The sequence below is a fragment of the Grammomys surdaster genome, unplaced genomic scaffold, assembly GCF_004785775.1.
Source record: "Grammomys surdaster isolate TR1022 unplaced genomic scaffold, NIH_TR_1.0 193, whole genome shotgun sequence".
Lineage (NCBI taxonomy): Eukaryota > Metazoa > Chordata > Mammalia > Rodentia > Muridae > Grammomys > Grammomys surdaster.
Window position 1 is genome coordinate 11,392,356 of NW_021604638.1, and position 25,442 is coordinate 11,417,797.

Genomic DNA, 25,442 nt, shown 5'->3' on the forward strand with positions numbered 1-25,442 from the left:
ATGTAACCAGGCTGGCCCCAAGCTCACAGAGACTCTCCTGCCTCTGCCACCCAAGCACTGTGATTAAAGGTATATGCCACTATACCTCGGTCAACTGGATTTCTTATGCTATTGTTTAACTTGTTTCCTGTATATTCTTTCTCCTATTTTCTACCTTTCTAGAAATTTTTATCTGAAATAGATTCAGGATCAACTTCTGGTATCTCCCCATGAAGTCTTACTAAACGGGCCTATACATGTCATATTGTTTCCCATGGAGTCACATAATAAATATTCCAGATTTTGAGTTCTTTTCGAGATAAACCAGAGAACTTAGTTCCAGAACAGGGGAGGGGTGGAGAGGAGAGACGAGCCCTGGGGGAGGCAGTGAGAGAAGAGAAGCTGAGGCAGCAGGAACAGATACATCTTCCACTAAACGCTCACATCTATGTGGGAGACCTGGGAATCTGCCTGCCTTCCATACCTGCCCACGTGCTGGGTACCACCGCCACGTCTGGCTTTTGTGTGGGTGCTGCGAATCCCAATCCAGGTTGTTATGTATACAGGGCAGGTGGTTTACTGGTGAGGCATCATCTCTCCAGACCCCTTTCCCCATCTTAAATATTGTTCTACAGCATACTCATTAAAATGTAAAGAAAGACGGAATAGTAAATAAAATAAAATCCCTTTCTTACTCCACTGTTAAGAATCCACTTGGAGAATCTCTCTGCTCACCCCTCTGATCTTGTTTCCTTCTGGTTTTCATGATGACAGTTACCTTCCTGATGCTCTGGGAGATTTCCAAAAGATACATGGTATCTCCCCATAATTTGTTGATACCATGATTTAGTTAGCCAGGTCTCTCTACATGGTGCCTGAAAACATTTAATGTTTCTATGAGCACCAATTGAGGTGGTGGTGAAGACTTCAGGGCCTTTCTCTGTGCTCACAGTGGCTGGTTAAGAGAATGGTCCACCTAGGAAACTTCTCAGAAATATGCAAGCATCTTTAGGGCTCATTGGAACCGTATAAATCCCCCTTATCATGGGTGATGCTTTAACTCATAACAATAAGCATGCATAGTACTAAGCCTTTATATAACAATATTTTTCCTATATAATAAAGTTTAATTTCTAAATTAGGTACAGTAGATTTTTCAATAACAATTAGAGACACAACAGAGCAGTTATAATAAGAGACTATAACAGAAGGTAATTAAAACATGTGAATATGAATCTGTTATTTTGGAAATTTCCATGTAGTGTCTTTGGATCCGAACTGTGGTGTAGATTTTCCAGCATGCAAGAATGTTTGTCGAGCATACAGGAAGCCCTGGGTTTGATCCCCAGTACCACATGAGTCAGGTATGGCAGTACACACCTGCAATCTCAGCACTTGGGAGGTCAGAGCAGAAGGATAATGAAGTTCGAAGCCATCCTCGGCTACAGAATAAGTGAGAGCCAGCCTTGGCTATGTGAGAGGCCAGCCTAGGCTATGTGAGACTCTGTCTCCAAAAAAAAAAAAAAATCCACGTTGAACCTTGGGTGTAATGCTGCCTCATCTTAGTCACAACAAGAGGTTACCTCCTGAGAGCCACTTCAGTGGGCTGTCCGGTGAGGTTCACAGTACCATGGAGTAGGTTAACACAAGCAAGCACATCCCTCAAAAAGCTCTCTGCAGTGGCCATGACACCCCTGTACATCTAACAAACATTTCAAGAGCAGTCGTTGCAGGGGTGGGTTATGTGTCTAGAGAAGACTTTCTGGGCTAAGCACTGTGCATTGTACTTGCCTTCAGAATCCCTGATAAGTTCCAAGGGGACTCTCACCAGATGGACACTGCATCAGCCCCCGCTGCTCCACAACCCCACTGACAACATCACGTGTTTCACCTTTTACTTCTTTGTCAATTATTTGGAGACATAAGCACATGTGTCATGCCCTCGGGGATTACTCTCGACATCCCACAGACAGCTGTGTGGTGTCTCCCCTGTGGCTTGTCTGCTGACATTTCTGTCAGGAGGTGGTGCGTTAACCTCCCCAGAAATGGGTTGAAATGGCAGAAAAGCTCCAGTTCAGAGTCTTGCCATTCCCCAAGCCTTTCCTTTGTGAGTCACCAGATGGACAAAATCCCTCTGCCGCCCAGAGTCTGAAGACCGTGGTAGATGGAATTTCCTGAGTTGTCAGGGTGGGATTCTCGAAATATACATGGGGCAGCTGTGGCTTCGAGGCAGAGAATCAGGAGGCGGTGTGTTAGGGAGACCTTCCAAGCTTGGTGAGCCGAGAACCCAGAAAAATCCAGCCAAATGGAAGGCTCTCTGGGGGAGAATGAAGCCCAGGGTGCTGGGTTCACAATGGAGAAACTGAGGCCTGGGAAGGAATAGGGGTCCAGCCAGGGTATGTGGTGGGCTAGGTCTGAGCACAGAGGACTGAGGTGGACAGCAGATGGGAGATGCACTTGTGAAGCCTCAGCAGGCATCTGGACACATAGATGGAGCTAGTGGAGAAAGGTCGGGGGCCTGTGTGGTGGAAAAAGGCTTTGCCTCCTCACCCCCAGCCTGGTGGACCAGGCCTCTGCACAGCCAAAGGGCCTTTCTACCTTATCTTTTAGACTGACTAGAAAAGGCAGAGAGTGGACATGCTGGCTGTCTACACCTTCCGGAGGAAAGCACCCTTTCCTGTACATGCCCAGGCGTCCCTGCTTCCCAAGGAGGTTTGGCCAAACTCTGGCACCTCAGCTGAGCTCAGGGGATGCAGGTATCAGCACTGGAAGGGTCCAGATGCCAGAGTGCTGGAATTAGGGGTGTAGACAACTGTGCCATGGCTGCTGTATGGGGAGACCCTGAGAACTCAAGGTCAAGGTCATGGTCTGGAGGCTTGGACTCTGGTCCCACGTGTGTCGTGCGGCTCTCTCTGTAAGCTCCCCTTCCCTGTGTCCTTCATAAGCTAGAGGTCAGGAGAGATGTGGCTTTGTGCGCTGGCGAGAGGGCTTGGAGATGTCCAGCCGTGTGATAAGCCCAAGACAGGACCTATCACCATATAAGGTGGAGGGAAAACCCCACACTCAGGCTCTGTGCTGAGAGTGTTTGTTGCTTTCCTCTTCTCAGGAGAGCTTCTTGTTAGCCAAACATGTCTTTCATGGAGGAGGAAAGCAGCGTAAACTCACAAAACAGCAGGCAAGCCTCAAGCTCGCTCGCCGCACCTCAGCCCTCCCACCCTTAGGTAGAGACAGACTTCTAATTCTTAGGGGTCAGTAGGTGTCAAGTTTACCCTGTTGTCGTGGGCAGATGTTGGCACATGTTGGCTGCCTGGCCATGCTTCCATATGGTAGAGCTGGTGGCCCCATAAGCCAAGATCACTGAGGAACTGGGTTTCTATCCTTCCTCACCTCACTGTCTTCATCTGTAGAATGGGGCAACAGTGGTCCTGCTCCCTGGGGTTATGGCAGGATGACACGAGGTAGGAGTGCTATGGGCTTCTCTGCATAGCTATGGAGTCCTCTGGGTGCTCAGTGAGTAGAGCCCAAAGGCATTTTTATCCCCTTTCTCCCTCTCAAAACAGAGGCAGCGGAGTAGATGAAACCAGCCAGCTTCAGCTTCAGGCTTCCTTCTGCTCCACGTGTCCTGTTGCCTTTCACCATGCTGGGTTTCCAAAGCTGGGTCTGACTTCCACTTCCCTTCCTTAGTCCCGAGCAGTCATGTCCTGCCACGGGAGAGGAGTTAAAAATAAAACCAGGCCTCAAATCCTCCAAGCAAACACCCAGCTCTCTAAAAATAGTCTTTGCAGCAGGTCTCAGGGCCAGGCTGGGATAGAAGGCTGGCATGGGGCAAGGCTGGCTCTTCCAGCCAGGCCTCAGCAGCACCTCGGCCTGTCAAGCCTGAGTCCAACCCCTTCCTTCTGTTATACCACTACCTGCCCCTCCCACTGTCCCCTTAGAGGCCCATCTTGGGTCTTCCCTCCTCTTGCTGCTAAATGCAGCCTGAGCGATTCCCTACCAATGGCAACCTGCCCACTCTAGCAAGCACAGTGATGGGCCCTTAATCTATGTACTATATGAGGGTTTCATGCACATAGTTTATCTGGAGATAATTTGAGGAAGAAGATGAGAGAGACTGGGAGGGTGAGATGGGGAAGACAGGCAGCCAGTACAAGCTTGAGTGATGGGGTCACTGCCTCGGACCACATGGACTGGACTCGTCTGAGACAGTGGGACCCCCAGGATTTTCCTTCTGATGGACGGACACTAACCACCCCCCGTTCCGTTTCTCACTTACTGAGTCTTCTATGGATCAGAAATCACCCCACTTCTGGTTTGGGTTTGGACTTGGATGGGGTGACAAGACCACCCTACAGCATCTACTGCATCCAAGCAAGTTCTGGGTGGACAGTGGACAGCTGGACTTAGGGGACCGTGACAATACCTGGTAAGTCTTACCTCATGTAGACCCATCCTCTGTGGGAGAAATTAGGACTAGGCAGAGGAGACACTATGTGGATTCTAGAGATGTCACTATAGGAGAAATCACAGATTCCTAGTATTTCTAGAACCTTCCTTTTGTGGCCCCAGGTCACCCCACCAGGCCCATCTGACAGTAATGTCTCATCCTTTGTGTTCAGCCACAGTTCATCCATGGACAGCCTTCTCTCCTGACCATGGTTCTTCAGACGTGTGTTCCCGTCAGCCCAAAACACCTTTCCCTCGAAGTTCCCCTCACCAACACCAGCCTGTCCGTCAGGTCTCACTTAGCTAGGGGAAGCTTTGAGCTCCCGGCCAGTGTAAAGTCGCTGTTACACACACCAGCACCTGACATAGTGCACGGCATAAGGAGAAGTCTCAAAAAACAGGTTGGCTATGCAGTTCTCAAGCATTATGCCGTGGAAAAGACCTCCAGGGCAGAGGCACTCCCTATGCTCCCCACTTCAGCCTTCAAACACATTCAGCACGTGTTTAGGGGAGAGCCCACTGTGTGCCAGGCTTGAGCATGGGAGATCTGAGACTTCCTTCTTTGTTACAGAAGTAGCCTAGTGACCAGGGAGGACTGCACTGAAGGAAGTAGTTAAGGATGTACAGGAGATGGAGTCAGGGTGAAGTCTGGGAAGAGCAGGCTGTGTGCAGACAGAGGGGATCGTAAGCATATCAGAGTCGTGCTATGGGAGTGTGCCTGGAACAGAGTAGGCTCTTGGAAATGAGCGCAGTCAGGGAAACCCCATGAGGCTGGAGTGAAGCAGAAGGACTAGCAGAAACATAGACCAGAAGTGGGGGCTGTTGATGACAATAGATGGTAGCCATGTCTGCTGGCTACATATAGTGAGTGTGTGTGAGTGTACAAGCAGATGCATGGTCATGTGAGTGCCCATGTGTACTATGTATACTATGTACATGTGTAAGACAGAGTCAGCCTTGGGTACAGTTCCTCAGGAGCTGTCTGCATTATTTTTTGGATAATTCACTGGTCTGAAGCTTGCTGAGTAGGCTAAGCTGCTGACTCACAAGCCCCAGTGATCCACTTGTCTCTGCTTTCCCCGTTGCTGGAATCACAGGCATTTGCTACAACACCTGACCTTCATGTGAGAGTTGAAGCCAGTTCCCCATGCTTGCTGGGCAAGCACTTTACCAATTAAGTTATCTCCCTAGTCCTCACGCATGGCTATTTTAATTAAGCTGATTAAATGTTCCGATCCCTAGATGTGGTAGCCACATTTCAAGTGCTTGCTAGCTGCCATCTTGGACAGCACAGATCTAAAACATTTTAACGGCTGGGAACTTTGTTGGGCAGAGCCTTTGTGTGGCCTTGCGGGTCATTGCAGGCCATCGCTGTATGCAGGGTCCTTCCTTTCCTCACCTCCAAAGGTGTGTATGACTGAAGCATGCAAGGCCATGAAGTTCTGCCCCAGCCAGAGTCAGAATGTCTTCCCACCATCTACCAAGTTCACTCACTGCCTCTGCCTCTGTAGACACAAGAGTTCAGCACTGCTGGACACAGCTGAGACCAACTTTGGACACCTTGGCCCTGGGATCTGCTAGTTTAGAAGGCTTTCTTCCCTCCCATGGCTTCTTCCTACAGGTTCTGGTTCTGCCCCTGAGATCTGGAGGGCCAGGCGGGTCCTCGAGGCTGCCAGTGGTGCCTTCCCTGTGGCTTGTGGCCACTCTAGTATATACTCAATGACCCATTTCGTTGTCTTTCCTCTGCTATCTCTAGAGATTAGCTTTTATCCTCATACTTAAAGATGGCCAGAACACGCTTGGAGTTGAGAAGAGGAGGAAGGTCAGATGCCATAGCTTCTGCTTTTGGGTAAAGACAGTACCTGTCCCCACCACCACCTCGGGGCTTACCACATCCCAGGGGTCTGTGTTTTTCAGCCAGATGCAAAGGTGATTTTAGACAGATGCAATACTTCCCTGAGTACAACAAGCTTCTGCTTGTGGGGAAGAAAGGGCACATGGGTGAGCTGCTAACATCTGTCCTGACATCTGTCCCAGTGACTCCGCAGAGACCTAGACATAACCTGTTTCCAGTCTTTTGCACTCATGTCTTTTGTTCCTTCAATGTTGCTAGCTTCAAGCTCCCCACCTTCCTGGGTAGAGGCGCACTTATGCTCAGGAGTGCAGGCTTTGGGGTTGGGTAGCACTTGCTCCCCAGGAAAGCTCTTTCCTGGAGCCTTGGTTTCCCCAACTGTGGAAGGTGATAGAAATGGATCTGGTGCTTACTACCAAGGGTATTGTAAGAGCACATTGAAATAGTTGTGACAGGGTTTCTCTGTGTAGCCCTGGCTGTCCTGGGACTCACTCTGTAGACCAGGCTGTCCTCGAACTCAGAAATCCGCCTGCCTCTGCCTCCCAAGTGCTGGGATTAAAGGCATGCGCCACCACTGCCCGGCTATATAAAGTGTTTCTAAAGTTCTATCTGCCATGCCTGGCACACCAACAGCAACTGTCATTTTATTGTTGTAACCGTTATCTTCCTCCTGACGGTTCTGACTGCAGAGCCAGACAGTCCAACACAAGACACGCTCTCTGTGCAAACCCCCAGAGCTCCACAGTCTCAATAGTCACCCCAGAAAGAGACTGTCTTTTGCCACCTTGAGGAGGGTGTGGTGTGGGACCACAGACAGGAGGGGCTCCCCCATTTCCAAAGCCATCAATGGGCAAGCCATTATCCCTCTCACTGGCTTCTCACCTAACTGCTGAAGTGGCCGTTGCATCAGCCCTGGCTTCAAGCAGTCCTATCCAGGAAGGGGAATTAGCATAAGGTCTAGCAACACAGTATCTGAACTGTGACTTCTAATCTCAAAGAGATTGCCTTGGCCCTACATGAGTTTGGTCAGGGGTGAATGGGGGAGCATGGGACTCTCATCCCCAGATCGAGGGCAGATGCCACAGAGTGGGTCCTCTGGAAAGGGATTTCTTAGAGGCTTAGGTGTCCTCTATCTTAGCTCAGGTCCCTCCCCCCTTTTTTTGTGGTTTTTCGAGACAGGTTTTCTCTGTGTAGCTCTGGCTGTCCTGGAACTCACTCTGTAGACCAGGCTGGCCTCGAACTCAGAAATCCGCCTGCCTCTGGCTCCCAAGTGCTGGGATTAAAGGAGTGTGCCACCACTGCCCAGCTTCAGCTCCCCTTTTAAGAGACAATTGGAGTATGTACACACACACACACACACACACACACACACACACCAGGAACCACACTGAGTGGCCCTCAGAATTTGTGTGTCTGTGTGTATCTGTGTGTGTGTGTGTGACATTCATTCGGTCCTAAGCATAGTCTATCTTGTCTTATCTTTGTCTTGTGGCCATGTCTGCATCTCGTCACAGGCCACTCTGGTTTGTGTCTCTCCCCTGGCTTCCTTTCTTCATGGTTAAAGGTGGAGCACAGAGGCAGTTTGAGCTGTTCAACCTGCTGCTATAAAACAAATGTGTATTTATATACCTGCTGTCTTCTTTGTTGTTTTTACTTGTGTGTGTGTGTCTGTGAGATGTATGTGTATATGTCCCACATGTATGCTCATGCCCACAAGAGAGAATCAGGCCCATAGATGGCTTCTGAGCCCCTGGACCTAGAGTTACAGACAGCTGCTTACAGGCAGTTGTGAGTGAGCCTCCTGATATGGGTGCTGGAAGCCGAATTCCCATCCACCGGAAGATCTGAACATTTCTCCTGTCCCATAATTTCCTCTTTCTTTCACAAAATCTGCTTATCATATGTACTGTTTTAAGTTTTGGGGTTTTCTTTTTATAAACTGCACATATTAGAGACCTTTCTGTGCTTTTGTGAATAATGGCCTTTCTCAGATTATCTTACACTCCCATGTAACTCATTATTTCTTGGGCAACCGTTGAATTTCTTGGGCAGCTGTTGAATGTGCTGTTTGAGTGTTTCTGTGCTGAGTCAGGTCATGATGTGCATGCGTCACTTCTCCCCCAGGCAAGCAAACTTCTAGAACAAATCTCCCCTAAGCGCAGCTGAGGGGTGCAGGGCTCTATGTAGGGCGGTTGCATTTGACCAAGTCAGCTCAGTCAGTCAGCAGGTTCTTCAGGGCAGGAGCAAGGAGTAAAAAGAAAACAGACAATTAGACAACACTGCAGCATAGCCCCCAGTCAGTTCTGAGGCTGAGGCGGGTTTATTTTTTCCCAGTCTGCTTTTATACCATTTTAATTACATGTATTAAGGTCAGTTCTAGGTGGAGGAACATACAACAGATACAAATACAATACAATAGATGCAAATAGTCAAGGAACAAGCAAGGCAATAATCAAAGTCCCATGATCAGTATTTCTTAAGGGCTTATCAGGATGACCAAAATATCTGAGTCTACTTCCCCGTCCTAGCCCAAAGTAATATTCATATCTGAAGCCTACTTCTTTGTTCTAGCCTAAGATTTAGATTCCTGCCTGAAATTGCTTCCTTGTTTTAGCCTAAAATTAGATTCCTTACTTCCTTGTCTGGGGCCAAAGTCAGATTCCTGTCTGAAGCCCATTTCCTTGTCCTTGGCCAATGTCAGATTCCTGTCAAGTGGCCCCAAAGCTTTCCACATTCATCCTGACTCCTGTTTGGGTGGGAGGACTCTGCTACTGCTTGCAGACATCCTTGGGGTAACTTTGTGACTCTTGGTGGGATTTGACTGTGTTCTGTGTGCTGCATTCACATCCACGGGGTAGAAACAACAATGACAACAGAACCATCATTGATCCACTTCCTTGCTTGACTTTTGTGACATCCCAACCTTGAGCAGCCACTGTTATAATATGGCTTGTCTGGAACATGACTTCAGCCCAGATAGAATCCTAGGGACCAGCCCTGTGACTACAGGCTAAGGCAAGTTTTCCAGAGGCTGGCTACTGATGTACCATCCCCAACCTTGGCACCTACCATTGGGATGAGTTATCCCTTACAACTTAAAAGTATTTTTGAATTTCTTCAACATAAATTAATTGTGATCAAAGAGTCTTATAAAACCATAAGTAAAAATCCAGAAGCAGATTAAATAAGTTAGACAAAAGGAAAAAAAAATCAAACAAGCCAAAGTGCACAAAGCTGTCCTTTGACGGTTTACTGCAAGTTCAGTCTTGAGCTGTTGGCTGCTATGTTTTCCATCCTTTGGAAGTTAGGGGTGTGGCTCAGAGGTGGAGTGTAGGAGTTAGGGGTGTGGCTCAGAGGTGGAGTGTGGGAGTTAAGGGTGTGGTTCAAGGTGGAGTGTGGGAGTTAGGGGTGTGGCTCAGAGGTAGAGTGTGGGCTCTGGAGGCTTTTGGAAAGACACCTGCTGGGGAGTGCCCCATATTTAATGGGAAGGCTGTATCCTCAATAATAAGACAGACAGAAGGAGAGAAAGCAAGAGAGAGAGGCAGACACACACACACAGAGACAGAGAGAATCAGGGAGTGCCTGTGTGTGCCCACGTGCAAGCACACACACAGAGTGGGTGAGCACACAAGTACCAAATGAGATTTTATTATTGACGTGATCAGGATGATTGAAATGGAATTGATTTATTTTTTCCTTTTGGTTTTGAGACATCATCTTACTTTGTAGTCTAGGCTGGCCTTGAACTTGTGATTGTCCTGTATCAGCATCAGTAGTGTGGGGATTACTGAGTCACCTTGACTGGTTCAGCTGAAATTTTTTTTAACTTTGTGAATTTCACATCATGCACCCCAATCCCAGTCATCTCCCCTTTGTATCTGCTCTCTACCTTTGCAACCTTCTTCCCAAAATAAAATAAATTAGGATATAATAATAATAACAATAATAATAACAATAACAATATCTTGTCCTGGAAGCTGCAGTGTGCCACAGTGGATCACACAGTATACGCTTCTGTCCATACATCTTTACTTGCAAATATACATTGCAATAACTTTAAACCAAGCATGATGGCAAATAATTATCTCAGTGCTTGAGAGGGAGAAGCAGAAGGACCAGGAACTCAAGGCCATTCCCCAAGACATAGTGAATTTAAAGCCAGTGAGGATACATGGAACTCTTAAAAAAACAAACAAACTAAAAGAAAGAAATGGAATTTTAATAATTCCGCTCAATGACCAGTCTTGACTAGTTCTCTGCCCCACGACCATACCGACAGAATCAGTATCCAGAGGCACTGGGAAGATGCTCAGTGGGTAAACGTTCTTGCTAAACAAGTATGAGGGCCTGGGTTGGAATTCCCAGCACTCCATGTGTCTCCATGAGCAACTGTAACTCGGCACCATGTGGGCAAGAGGAAACAGGGACCACTGGGGCTCGCTGACTGCTGGCCTAGCTGCAGGCTCAGGGAGGGGCTCTCTTCGATGGAAATAAGGTGGAGAGCTGGAGGGTGGACACGTGCAGTGACTTAGACATGCACATACAGCCCCCATACACACATACACACACGTAAAAAGGAACACTGGCCTGTAAGATTTCTACTGCCCCTCTTCCACTCTAAGGACCAGAATGTGAAGGGACATGGCCATCAGTGTCATAAGGGGCCCGTCCTACAAGAGCTAGATTTATAAGAGCCTGTCCAGGATCTTGACTTTTGAAGGCAAAGGAGCAAAAGGTGTCCCCAGCTTTTTCAGGCCTCGTATACAGCGGGAGCTCACAGTTGTTGATTCTTAGTCTTCGGCATTCTTGTGGAAAAGGGTTGGATATTCAGACAAATGGTGTGCACTGGAATCTCATCTGAAGACAGCAGCTGTCCTTGTACCCTGTCTTTTGGGCAGCTCATCTTATGGCCAAGGCCTGCTGGATCATTAGAAGAATCCCCAGAGTGGAAGGGATGGGAGGGGCCGCTCGAACCTAATCCTTTCCATCCCTTTGCTTGTATGGATAAGGGCTTGTTTCTATTCACTTCTTGCTCACGGAAAGCCCTTCTTCCGTGTGAGAATTCAGGGGCTAGAATCCATCTACCTTGTGGCTCTGCTATTTTTAACCTATGGCTTCTAAGTCACATTCTCTTCATCTGGAAAAGGGAGCAAACACATCTCAGGATACCCATGGAAGGATGTTGTTGGCTAGGCTGGGAAGCACTAAATTAGATTCTCTCACATTCTGTTGGCCAGAGATAGTCACGGGGCCTGAAAAGGACCCTGGGAGAATGTCTAGAAGTGTGCCTAAGAAGAGGTGGAGACTGGTTGGTCTCTCTTGCCTCAGCCACTTGGTGAACTTAGTGCACTACCATGCCTGGCATTTTTATGTGGGTGCTGGGGATTGAACTCAGGGCTTTGTGCCTCTGAGGCAAGCCCTTTACTGAGTGAGCTATCACCCTAGCCATTGAGCAAAACTGTGTAGATTTTGTCTTATTGGGTTTGGGGTACAATTCAGCTTCTTTCTATAGGAAGCAGAACCAGAGACTCAGTGACTGGGGTGGACCAGTGACTCACTTTAGTGCCTAGCCCTGAACCTCTGACCTCAGTCATCCATCATCCACCATGTACCCAGCATGGTCCCTCCAGACCACCTCTCAGGTCCTGCTCTGACTGTCCCTCCCATCCCCTGACCCCCATCTTCTCCTGACTGCTTGTTCTCATCTGACTTGTTCCCTAGCTCTACCCAAGGCCACACAGCTTCCTGATGGCATCTCAGGCCTCCACATCCTTCCTCACATGGGTGTTTGGTCACCAGGCATGGAACCTGTTGCTTCTCTGTCTTCCTGGGAGGACACCTCATGCTCCCTTTTCTTTTTACCACTCCAGGCCCAGGTCTGTAACCTTTTAAAAGGCTCAGCAAAGGTTTCTGAATTACTGTATCAAATTCCTTACTGTTTTTGGTTTTAAATGCCTTCATTGTGTGGGTTGGTTGTTCTTTCCGGGAAATCTGAGTCAAATCCATTACATCAAGAACAAAACCTCAACTCGTATGTACCTATTATGTGTTCGGTGTAAAGTTCATTGTGGCAGCTGTACACCTACTGTGTGCTGGGCATGGTATTCAGTGATGCAGGGGTTATAACTGTGAGAGAGACAGGGTCGTCTCTTGCCTTACTGAGCTTCCTGGTATAGTCCCCAGGCTTGGGCAGCCTTGGTTGGCTCTGGGTACAGTTACTTATAGCTGCTTATAGTCTCAGTTACCTGGATGATCTCTGGTGGCCCAGATACCAAGACTTTGGGGTTTCTCTCATTTCACAAAGGGGAAACCAAGGCACAGAAAGTAAAGCAACCTATCTGAAGCCACAGAGCTTAGGAAAAAGTAGGGTATGAGCTAATAAGACAGTGTAATCAGTAGATCTGTGACTGGGGAGATGGCCAGTCAGCAGAATGTTTGCCACTCAGGCTCAGGACCCTCAGAATCCACATTAAGAAATAAAACAAGGGGGCTGGAGAGGTGGCTCAGTGGTTAAGAGCACTCACTGCTCTTCCAGAGGACCCGGGTTCAATTCCCAGAAAAACACCCCGGTGGTTCATAACCATCTGTAACTCCAGTTCTAGGGGATCTGATGCCCTCTTCTGACCTCTGTGGGTACCAGGTACACATATAGTACATGCACATATTCACACAGGCAAAACACTTGCACACATGAAATAAAGACTGAATAACTCTAATAAAAACAGACCACCAACAAAAGGGTTCGTTAATGTACTTGTAATACCAGTTTGGGAGAAGAGGTGACAGACGGGAGCTCACTGGCCAGCCAGGCAGGCCTGCTCTGGAGAGCTCCAGACCAATGAGAGATCTTGTCTCAAAAAAGGCAGACTGCAGCTGAAGGACAGTAAACAGGGCTGTCCTCTGGCTTCTAGACAAGCACACACGAGCAGTCACGTGAATGCAAGTGCTCATAACATACACGGTCACACACACTCACACATGCCAATCAGCTAGTAAATAAATGTAACAGAAAAAATAAAGTTAGGGGGTGCGGCTGGAACCCAGGTCATGTGTCACCAGAGTTTTCCTGTTCAAACTGTCACTCAGAAGGCACATCTGGGATAGGTCCCCTGGCAGTGTGCTGCTCACAGTGGCTGTAGGCTTTCCAACAGCCCATATACAAGGATTCATCATTCTGGCAGATTGGTTCTGTGGCTGAGAGACAGCAATGATGAACGTCTCTTCTGGAACCTGGTACCTGGCGTGCCCTACATTGGTTTTGTCACGGGGACAGCCTTTGGAACCAGGAGTGTGATTTCTGGTTGTGGGCAGGAGGGATGGCTCTGGAGCCTCTTCCTGGAGGGTCTTAGTGGAGGTGCTGGGGACTGGGCTGCCAGGCCCCAGGAGCAAATGGAAGCTGCCTGGAATTCCTCCCAGAGTCCTTATCAGTTTCCATTCACCCTGGGGTGGGGCTGAGGCGGGTGCTGGTGCCACTGGGGGCTGCTCTGGAGAAAGTTGGAATGCCACAGCGAGCTCCACCTGGGGAGGGGCTGGAGGCTGGGGCAGTGCTGAGCGGGGAGGGCTCAGCTGTCACATTCCTGGGGCTCAGGGAGAGCGATCCTGGGCGCCTTGTCCTTATTTAGGCAGATGTCTGCTGACTTGGGCCTGCTAGATGCCATGGCCTGACAACTCACTCTCACCAGGTTGGGGGGTGGGGCAGGTTGAGCACCCTCACAGCTAAGTCAGCAAGCTCCTCGGCAGACGATCCCAGCAGACCCAGACACCCCGGGGTGGCAAGTTCAACCCTTGGGGAGACAAAGCACGCTGTCAGCAAAAAGTAGCAGCTACCGTTTGTGGGAGGTCAGCCCTGGCAGGCACCACATTAAGGCAGCCCATAAGCCTGAGGGGGCTCTCCTATTTGCTGCCCTGTGGCTTGCTGCACATGCTAGCTAGGCAGCCACTGAATTCCAGGCTCGCCCCTTTCCTGTTGGTGTGTGTGGGTTGGCCATCTAGCCTACCCACCTGTTAGTGGAGATTGCAAGCCAGAGAGAGAAGTGACGCTTTTTTATAAACTTATATCTAAGTGGCATCCATCACTTTGGGTAGATCTTGTTTGTTAGAGCAAAGCACTTGACTTAGTACACATTCAAAGAGGGGAACCGAGACCAGAGTGTGACCTTCAGGAACCACCTGAGCAATCTGCCTGTTACCTTCATTTTTCAGAAGAGGAATGGATGCACAGAGAGGTTAAGTGATTTGTGCAGGTCACATAGCTAGGAAGGGTGTGGGGGGAGGACTTCTGGGATTCGGATTGACAAGACATGTCCATAGAGTCCATGATCTTAACCTTGATGGCTCAGTTAAGTCTGTGTTCACATCCCTGTTAGCATGGGCCCCTAAACTGATACATCCGTGAGCATGGCTTCTGGACGCTATCCTTTCAAGGGTTATTTTCCCAGTCATTTATAAAATGTCACTTAAAAGCTGGAAGTGTGGGCCAGGTGTGGTGACTCACGTCTTTAACCCTAACACTTAAGAGGCAGAGGTAGGTGGGTTCTCTTCAAGTTCAAGGTCAGCCTGGTCTACGTGGTCTACATTACAGGAGAGCCAGGCTGAATAGAGAGACCCTGTCTTAAAAAAAAAAAAAAAGATAAGGCTGGGCAGTGGTGGCACACACCTTTAATCCCAGCAGATTAAAGGAGGCAGAGGCAGGCGGATTTCTGAGTTCGAGGCCAGCCTGGTCTACCGAGTGAGTTCTAGGACAGCCAGGGCTACACAGACAAACCCTGTCTTGAAAAAAACAAAGAAAAAAACCCTAAAAAACAAAAAAACAAAAATAAGGAAGTCTACTCCCCCCCCCCCAATTGGGCTGGAAACTGAGGCTTGGTGCATGCTAGGCAAGCATCCTGTGTATACATGCAGCCTATGAATGAGCTAAATATATACCTCAGTCCATGAACGAACCGTTTTGGAAGGGAAGCTTCCTGAGTGGCTCTGAAGACCCCTGTCTTCTGCACAGCCAGCTCTGGTCCTGAAGGTCTATGATCCCTTACTGTGTGCCAAAGTGTGACTCAACCCCAGCCTCACAGTCTTGTCAATAACTACTGGCCCTTGCAGACCAGCTACCTCAGGGGAGCAATCCTGTTGGTAACCACTCATTCTAGGGCCCTTCAGACCGAATGCAGGGTTGTAGGGAACCCCACAATGCCCCCTGGAGGAAGAAATTGGCTTAAGGTCATTGGCTGGCTGTTCTGGATTGTAACTGAAGGCTGGTCCATGGGACCAGTAGATATCTAAAAGACTGTGAGTGTTCTGTGCCAGCATTTCTTCTCCAGGGGGCTGGGGTGTCTCAGACATGAATGTGACCTTAACAGTGGCTGCTTCCTATTGCTGCTACAATCAATGACAGCAAACTTTGGGCTAAAGGTTCTTTTTCTTGTTTCTGGAGCTGAAAGGTCTTTCGGGAATGTCACTGGGCTAAAGTCAAATGTTAGCAGGGTTGGTTCTTACTGCGTGCTCTGGAAGGAATCCCCAGCCGTTGCTTTCCAGCTTCAAATGGTCCTTACCCTGACCCTTGGCTCGTGGCCATTCCTGCATCCTTAGGACACACCTCTGGTCTCCATACATCAATTCTTCCCTGCTGTCAGTTCTTCCTACCATGCCTCTTACCATACCTGTGATTACATGGAGGACCTACCTATCCCCACCCAATCCCCACCCCACATCTGCCAGGCCTGTTTGCCATGTGAGGGGATACGCACAGGTTCCTGTGATCAGGAGGTGGGTATCTGGGACTATTTTTCAGCCATCCGAATAGGACAAGTGTCTGGAGTCAACTCTTGCATCGAAGGCTGGGAAGACTGCATCTCAATTCACCTTCCCACTCCCTCTCTGGAACAGATTCTGTACAGAAGGCTTCTCTTGTAAGCAGATCATCCTCACATAAAACACAATCATCTGGAGATGCACCTCCCCCATCCTGTGGGGATTTAGAACGAGCTTCCACGGTGGGGAGGCTCTGGATAGGACTGGGGCAGGTATTGCTTAGACCGTGAACCCTCACCCCCAATGCTACCTCTGATGCCCACTTTAAATGGGATGTGTCCATATTTCAAAGGTTGCAAAAACGTACACGAGATCTGCTCTGGATTGGTGTCTTAGTTACTTTCCTAGTTACTTTGATGAAATATCCTGATCACTGTTGTCAAGGGAGAAAGAGCTTATTTTGGCTCACAGTTTGAGGGTATAGGCCATCACGGAGGGGAAGCTGAGGGAGCAGGAGCTTAAAGTGATGGGTCATATCACATCCATAGTCATGAGACAGAGAATGATGAATGCTTGTGTACAGCTCACTTCCTCCTTTTTCTGTAGTCTGGATCCCAAGCCTAGGGAATGATGTCGCCTTTAGTGTGCGGATTTCCTCACCTCAATGGATCTAAACAAGAGATTTTCCTACAAGTGTGCTCAGAGGTTTGTCTCCTGCATGGGTCTAGATCCCACCAAGTTGATAACTGAGATTAACCATCTTATCAGGTGGTTTCTGTATATTGCTTGGCTGTATAATTTCAGCAACTTTATGCTACAACTGCAGGGCTGATTATACCACTATTTTACAGATGGAAAAATCAAAGCACATGAATTTTAAGCCACCTAGTATTATGCCTGTGCTCTTAACACCTCCAAACACTATAATATGAGTGGCAATTTTTCCTTTATAAAACTACTTGTTTTCCAAAGTTTCCTACAGCGAATTAATAATATTATTTTATGATATATAATATTTATAAGATGTATCTTTAAAACTTAGAATATGAGAAAATAAACTTATATCTGTGTTTACTTATTATAAAATACAGATAATAGGATGCCAGCTGTGGCCATGCAACTTGCCCAGAGGGCATTCTCCCCCCCAGCGATCTTCCCTTCATTCTACTCTCGAGACATTTCACCTTGTCTTATCTCTTCCCCCAGACTCTTCATCTTTCCAGAGCAGGGGCCATGTAAGGCCCAACTCTCACTTTAATAATCCAATGGGTAAGTGACTTGACTTCTCTCTTCCTCGGTTTTCCCACGTGTGAACACGGTGACAGAGTCCGTTTATTTCCCCTCCCCCCATTAGAAGCAATGCTCACATCTCTAAATAGGAAATTGAAAACTGCAAACACACACAGAAGAGGTCATAGAAGGAAATCTTCGTGAACTTGGTTTACGTGCAAGCATTCTTAGATATGACATCAACAAAGACCAGATAACAAGAGGAAAGGGTAATTCAACCTCATTACAACATGAAATTTTGTGCTTCAAAGAGTACCCATAAGAAAAGCAGGTTAGCTGGCTCAGCAAGAGAAGATGTAAGCCTGGAGACCTGGGTTTGGTCCCCAGAACCTGTGTCAAGGTGGAAGGGAGAAAACCCACTCAAGTTATTTATTTCGAGACAAGGTCTCTCACTGAATCTGGAGTGACCAATTTGGGTAGAGTGGCCATCCTGTGAGCCCCACAGATTCATCTGTCTATGCCTGGCCAGGATTGGGGTTACAGACATTATGCCACTGAGCCTAGTTTTTAATGTAGGTGCTGGGGATCCGAACTCAGGTCCTTCTGCATACACAGTACTCTGCCAAGCGAGCCCTCCCCCAGGCACATAGCTGACTATTTTAACAACTTGTTTCCTGCTATTGTGTGTAGGGTGTATGGCAGGGACACGACACCTGGTGGGCAAGACGGCTGGATCCCGAGGATGCGACTGTACCTCACAGTGTTCATGCCCGTCCAGTAGCCTATGCTACAAACAGTGCAAAGCGCTCAACAGAGAGCCAAATGAACATTAGTGATCTCAGGAGAAAAAGAAACACTTGATTCTACATACAACAGGGGACTGGCTGCAGACTTTTCTCTAACAGACCAGAAGGGAAATACTTCTGGCTCTGCTCATCCCACGGTCTCTATGGCAACCGCCTAACTCCAGACAGTACACAAATGAATGAGTGTGGCTGCACGCCACTAAAACTTTACACAGACACCAAAATTTGAATCCCAGACCATTTTTGCGTGTTAGAAAATATTACTCCTTCGGCTTTTTTTTTTCCTTCCCAACTACTTAATAAAATAACCACTTTTAGCCAGGGTGGTACAAAACCAGTCAGGGGCTTTGTTTGGCCATGTAATGTATTTGGCCGAGCCCTGCATTAACTTTAATAGGGGCTCAGGGGTGTTCTATTAGCAGTTGTGTTTGAGGGGGCTTAGAATCATGCCTGCTTCATAATAGACAGTCCACAAAGTCGTAGTAAGTGAATGACCAAAGCATTGGTGTTGGCCTTGAGCATGGAGGGACGGGAAGGGTCTTCCAGGCTGGGGAACAGACCGAGCTAAGCCCTGGAATCAGACTGCACCCCCTTTGGCTCCTAGAAGCCACTAACATGTGGTGTGGACAACAGGGGAAAAAGACTGGCTTTAATTAAGCAACTGAGAGCCTAGCGATGGGGAAGAGGCAGTGGGGTGGGGGTGCCAAGTGCTCCCCAAGGTAGCTGTGCTGAGTGATGGCCCCGCACCATTCCAGAACTACCAGCCTTATTTTTAACCCAGCTGCTGAAAGATAATCCAAAAGCCACCAAGAAGAGCATCTTCTCCCTGCCCCTCCCCTTGCCCCAGTTACTGCTCCCCTCCCTTCCCCCAGCGAGCCCAGTGCTGCCCTAAAAGACCCTCATCCAGAGGCCTCATTTGGATGTAGGGGGTCATCTGGGGTAGAGGGAAGGAAGTCGTCTGGTGTCTCCCATTACAGCCTGGGCTGGGGAGATCATTGGTGCTTAAAGACAGCCATCCAGGGCTCCCACCCCAACCCTCACCAGCAGGATGGGGACAGCCTAGGAGGGAGCCGACCTCAGCTCTGTGGACACTTGTTTCTCAGCCTGGAGTCAGCAGCACAGGGGCTGTACAGCTTGGGGATTAGGAGGCACAGGTCACCCCCATTCTGAATCTGTAGGTTTCTGGCGTAGCTTGAGGATGTGCACTTCTGATGAGTCGCAGGTGGTGATGATGCTAGGGCCTGTGCAGTGGTCACACCCCGAGTGATACCCAACTGAAATCTGTGGCCTTTTGGTGACCGCAGTGCCACCAGTCCTTCAGTTTAGGGTTGCCTGGTCCACCCAGTGAAGGCTAACTTGAGCTATGCTTGGTAATTCCCCAAAGATCGATCCCCTCTAGTGGAGGGGCCTGAAAGCATGCCGCGTAGTATAGCTGGGCTACATTTAGAGAGTGATTGGAAGCTCACAAAAGGTGAGGCCCTCAGGTAACGGGCCAAACACATTCCCTGGACATGTGTGGAGGGCAAGGATGGGAAAGGCAGATGAAGGCAGAGGATGCAGCTGGCTTGGAGAGCCAGAGTCCAGAGCAGTGTGTGCAGGGAGGAAGGCCGACGAGGGGTCAGCCAGCCAGGTTGTGTAGTGGACAGGGGCTCAGGCTTCCCACTATCATCACAGGCCTCATGCCTGGGACTGTGTGGTCACTTCCATCTCCACGCCTGTGCTGGTTGCTCTGGCGACAGTGTCCAGGATCCTCGAGGACTCTGGGTGCAGGCTGCCAGTTTCCCAAGGCATCAGAAAGGAGAGTCCTTCAGCTCTTATGACCAAAAAAGGACATCTTCTCAGCAGGAAGGTTGTTGGCCTAGCATTTCTTTTTCTCCACCACCTGAGGTTTCAGGTTCCCAGAGAAATGTATCCCCAAAATGCAGGGCTTTTTCTCACACATACCCACACATGGGTCAGACTGACCTGGGGGTGACTCACCTACCACTCTGTTCTGATGTCAAGAATATCTTCTGGCCTTAGCCATCACCATGGTCACCTGCCTAGTCATCAGTGGGCAACACTTCCCACCTGATGCTCATTTCATTTCTCAGAAACTCTACAAGGAGAGGATAATGTTTTCTACCCTACAGATGGGGAAACTGAGGCACAAAGAGAACGCCGCATACCGAACTCTGGGGTCCCATTGGGGTTGATCTGGGACAAGGTGAGGTATAGAGACCAATTAGGCTTTATTTAAAATATTCTTCCTAATTTGCTCATCTGGCTTTTCTTTGCATAAATTTTACAGTAAAATATTGTATTAAAATATGATTTAGGGGGCTGGTATCTCAGTGGTTAAAATGCTTGCTGCATATTCATGAGGCCTGGAGGTCCTGGTCCCAACGTCCACGTCCACGTAAACACCAAGTGGGCGTGGCAGTACTCCTGTTACTCCAGCAAGATTGTAGAGACTGGACCCCAGAGCAAACTGCCTAGCAAGACTCTGGTTTGGTTGAGAGACCCTGTCTCCATGAGTAAGGTAGAAGAGCGACTGGGGATGATTCCCAACACATGAGCACACATATTAACTCACATGCATGTGCCCACACACACGAAAAATGTATATACATACACATGTGCACACGGCACACAGGCAGATGGAAGAAAAAAAGGGGAAAAAAAGTCAAATAAAACATGATTTGTCAGCCAGGCGGTGGTGGCGCACACCTTTAATCCCGGCACTTGGGAGGCAGAGGCAGGCGGATTTCTGAGTTCGAGGTCAGCCTGGTCTACAGAGTGAGTTCCAGGACAGCCAGGGCTACTCAGAGAAACCCTGTCTTGAAAAAAACAAGAAAACAAAACAAAACAAAACAAAAAAAACCCAAAAACGAAAAACATGATTTGTCTTGTTTACCGAACTCTGTGACATTTGAATGTCTCACCTCATATGAACCCACAGAGCCAAAGCTGGTGGGCAAAGTTGCCAATCCTCAAGCCTTGCCCTTCACCATGACCTGGGTAGCTCCTTGGTCATTTGTGTACACGGATGCCTTTGCGCTTGTCCACGGGACTGATGCAGTCCTGAAGCAAACAGCAATGAGTGGGTGTGGCCTGGCTGAGAGGGCGGGGCCTGGGAATCTGACCTGTGTGACTTGGAGGTCAGACTCCACTATTCCTTACGACATGGAAGGCAAGCCTGTGAGTAGGGCATGGACTCTAATCCCACAATGCCGTCACATCCTCTCTGCGCAAGCTCAAGTGGTTTCTAATTTCTTCTCTGGAAAAGGGGGTGGTGGAATAGCTTCTATAATAATGATCAGGGTGTCAAAGGAGCCACGCCTATGGAGTTCTTCACTGCCTTCTGTTAGCTACACTTTGCACCCTTGAGCAAGAAGCCCTTCTTCAGCAACTACACTTAGGCAACAGCTACCTCTCAGGGCAACTTTGAAGGTTAGAAAGGGGAGCATAGACTTAAACAGAAAACGAAACAAACGGCTCAGCGGGTGAAGTTTCTCACAAGCACAAGGGCCTGAGTTCAGATCCTCAGGACTGGCTGGGCTTGGTAATGCACATCTGTAACATCTGCAGGGCGGGGTGGGATTGGGGGCATATGCCAGAGACATGGAAAGTCCTGAAGATTTGCTGGCTAAGCAGTCCAGCCAAAATGGGAAGCTCTGGTTCAGTGAGAGAGACCCTATCTCGAGGAGGAGGAGGAGGAGGAGGAGCAGCTATTTAGCAAGGCATCCAGATGTGAACCTCTGGCCTCTACATGTGCCTTTATATGTGCACACTCCCCCCCACCCCACCCCCCACACACCAGGTTCATGGAAGTTTAAGGGGACTCTCTCTCTGTGGCCTACTGAGCATTGGAGACTGAGGTAAAAGAACGTGTGTATATCATCTCTCCTAGGAATTAGCTCATCTGCAGAGACTCGACAGCTCAGACTTGCTAGCTCTCTTCTTATCTTGAAGCCCCTATAACAGTGGTCCTCAACCTGTGGGTTTCGGGGCCTCTGGCAAACTTCTATCTCTCCCAAATATTTACATTATGATTTATAACAGTAGCAAAATTATATGTACCATTCCTTCTACCTGGCTCCTCCCACCCTTTCACCTCTGCTCAGCCTAAGGGTCGAGTTTCTCCAAGTCTTGAGTCCCATGTCTGACTGACTGAACTTAAACCTCCTAGCAGCCTACCTCCACAGACACTGTAACAGATGTCTCTTTGGATTCTATATGCCCTTCTAGGCATGTCCCACAGTTGGAACCGGATATTTCTGCTGTCACATGGCTGAGGATGAACTGCCTTAGAAGCCTGGGTGGCCAGTGTCCACCATGTCTGAAGGCATTCTCCAGAGCAGTGATCCAGTGCACAGATTTTGGGATTAGGATCAAAAGTGCCAACTTCCACGTTCAGTGGCTGCCCCTCAGCAGGTTAATCAGCCCACCTGTGCCTCAGTTTCCTCCTATCTAAAATGGGGGGGCACCAGCTTCTTAAGGCATCGTGATGACTACTGAGCGACTCTGGTAACTTTAGAACAGTGCCTGGCCTGCTGTGAACAGGGCTGTGACTGGGGTAGGCATTGTTCTTCTGTTAGTCATGTTAGACTGGTGCCAACAGCTGATACAAATATCTCTCCAGTGTCAAGTGTGACCTGACAAATGTGTAAAGTTTGTTCCTGTGGCATTCCAGCATGGGACTGCAGGGGACCCTTCCCTCTGCACACGGGTAGGCTCAGGCCTCCGCTGGGATTTTTCCTCTTCCTTTCCTTTCCTTTCTTTCTTTCTTTCTTTCTTTCTTCCTTCCTTCCTTCCTTCCTTCCTTTCTTTCTTTCTTTCTTTCTTTCTTTCTTTCTTTCTTTCTTTCTTTCTTCCTTTCTTTCTTCTCTTTTTAAAATATTTTTTGTTTTATTTATTCTTCTCTCGTATATTATACCCCAGCTGCAGTTTCCCCTCCCCCCTCCCCAGATCCAACCTCCCTTTCCCTCCCCTCCCCTCAGAAAAGAGCAGGCCCTTCCAGGGACATCGACCAAATACGGCATAACAAGCTACAATACGACCAGGTACATGTTCTCAAATCAAAGCTGGATGAAGCAACCCAGTAGGAAAAAAGGGTCTCAAAGGCAGGCAAAAGAGTCAGAGAGAGCCCAGCTTCCATTCTCAGGAACCCCACAAGAACGCTAAGCTACATAACCATAATAGATGCAGAGGACCTAGGTCAGAGCCATACAGGCTCCCTGATGTCTCTGAGCCCACTTGCGTCCAGGTCAGACAGTTGATTTTGTGGGCTGTGTTCTTGTGGTATCCCTGATCTCTCTGACTCTTCCAATCCTCCCTCCCTGTCATCTGCAGGACTTCCCAGGCTCTACCTAATCTTTGGCTGCCTCTTCGTATCCAATGCTTTTCTTTTCTATTCTTTTTTCTTTTCTTTTTATTTTTTTGAGGCAGTGTTTCTCGATGTAGCCCTGGCTGTCCTGGAATTCCCTTAAACTTAAGAGATCTGCTTGCCCCTGTCTTCCAAATTCTGGTATTAAAGGCAGGCACCACCACTGTCCAGCTACTGAATTTCTGTTAATAAAATATTTTTATTAGTTGTTTTTACGTGTATGGGTGTTTTGCATGAATGTTATGGACACCATGTGCATGTGGTACCAACAGAGGCCAGAAGAGGGCACCCCAAGACTGAAGTTATAGCTGTTAAGAGACTGCCCTTGAAGAGGGAACAGTCAGCAGCAGATACACAGGAAAGGAGGAGTCCTGAGCAAGGACTGGTCTCAGCTTTAGACAGGTTTGGTCTGAGCACAGGGTACAGGGGGATGGGGGTATTGTGCTTTGGAGTTGTGGCGGTCACAGAGGGAGTGGTCTGGCATTATCCAGTCTGTTGGAGGCTCTCTGAGACTGTGAAAGTGGTGCTATCGCTTTGAACACAGTAGCATTGCTGGCCGCAGTTCTCTGGGATACCATGGAATCATGGGTAACTGGTACTCACAGCAGCTAGGGCAGGTGCATTTGTTCCGCTAAGGGGCTGGGTGGGGTACACAAGGGTCCGTGCACAGGTGAACTGAAGTTCAGCATTTTCTTCCATTCTGGGAATACTTTCCATATCTGTGACTTTGTCTCCAGTAGAAGATTTTCATGCCACACGTGGTGGGATTATAGATTTGAGCTATCATATCCAGTTGCACTCATTTAAACTTTTAAATTGTGATGGTCAGTATAACTGACAGATATATTTTAAAAAGATTTATTTATTTATTTATTTATTTATTTATTTATTTATTTATTTATTTATGTGAGTGATCTATTTGCATGTATGCCTGCATAACAGAAGAGGGCACTGGATCCCATTACAGATGGTTGTGAGCCAGCATATGGTTGAACTCTGGACTTCTGGAAAAGAAGTCAGTGCTCTTAACCTCTGAGCCATCTCTCCAGCCCCCGATAGTTATTTTTAATGTTGGTGAAAAAGGATATATGTACCTTTAATCCCAGCACTTGGAAGGCAGAGGCAGGTGGATTTCTGAGTTCGAGGCCAGCCTGGTCTACAGAGTGAGTTCCAGGACAGCCAGGGCTACACAGAGAAACCCAGTCTCGAAAAACCAAAAAAGAAAAAAAAAGAAAACAAAAAATGATAGATGCTATATTATGAATTTGTTCTTTTGTTTATTTTTAAAGATTTATCATTGTGTGTCCGTGTATGGTACATGCATGTTAACGCAGGTGCCCAAATAATCCAAAGAGGCTGTTGGATTCCCTGGAGCCAGAGTTACAAGCAGTTGTGAGCTACCTGGTGTGGGTGCTAGGAACTGTACTTGGGTCCTCTAGAAGAGCTGTTACGTGCTTTTAGTCCCTGAGCCATTGCTCCACACGGATTCGTTCTTTTAAAAATTTCTTAAGTGTCAATTCAGCTGCAGCTCTCCACAGTTCTATAGACTTTGTGTATAGAAACCTATTGATCTTATTATTGATGTGTGTTTATGATGTGTGTGTGTGTGTGTGTGTGTGTGTGTTTGCATGGAGGTCACAGGACAACTTTGTGGAGCTGGTTTTCTCCTTCCACCTTTATGTGGGTTCACAAGATTCAAGTCTATCCTTCAGGCTTGCTCAGCAAGCGCCTTTACCTGCTGAGCCATTGTGTCTGTCTCTTTGTGTAATTAAAAAAAAAAAAATGTTCTGCCAGCTGTGATGGTGCATGATTTTACTTCCAGCACTCGAGAGGCAGAGGCAGGCAGATCTCTGGGAGTCCAAGGCCAGCCTGGTTTATACAATAAAGTCCAAGCCACCCAGGGCTATATAATGAGACCCTGCCTCAAAACAAAATAAAACATTGTCTGGAGAAGGAGTCCACAGGCTTCACCGGTTGGCCAAAGGAGGAGAGAGAAACAATGTTATGAAAGAGGCTAAAC

General features: G+C 48.1%; 1 protein-coding gene across 1 annotated transcript in view; it reads left to right on the plus strand.

The window, feature by feature from the left end:
• Positions 1-25,442, plus strand: part of Jph2 (junctophilin 2) — a 65,715-nt gene that overhangs the window by 35,039 nt on the left and 5,234 nt on the right. The gene's annotated exons all lie outside the window — the stretch shown is intronic.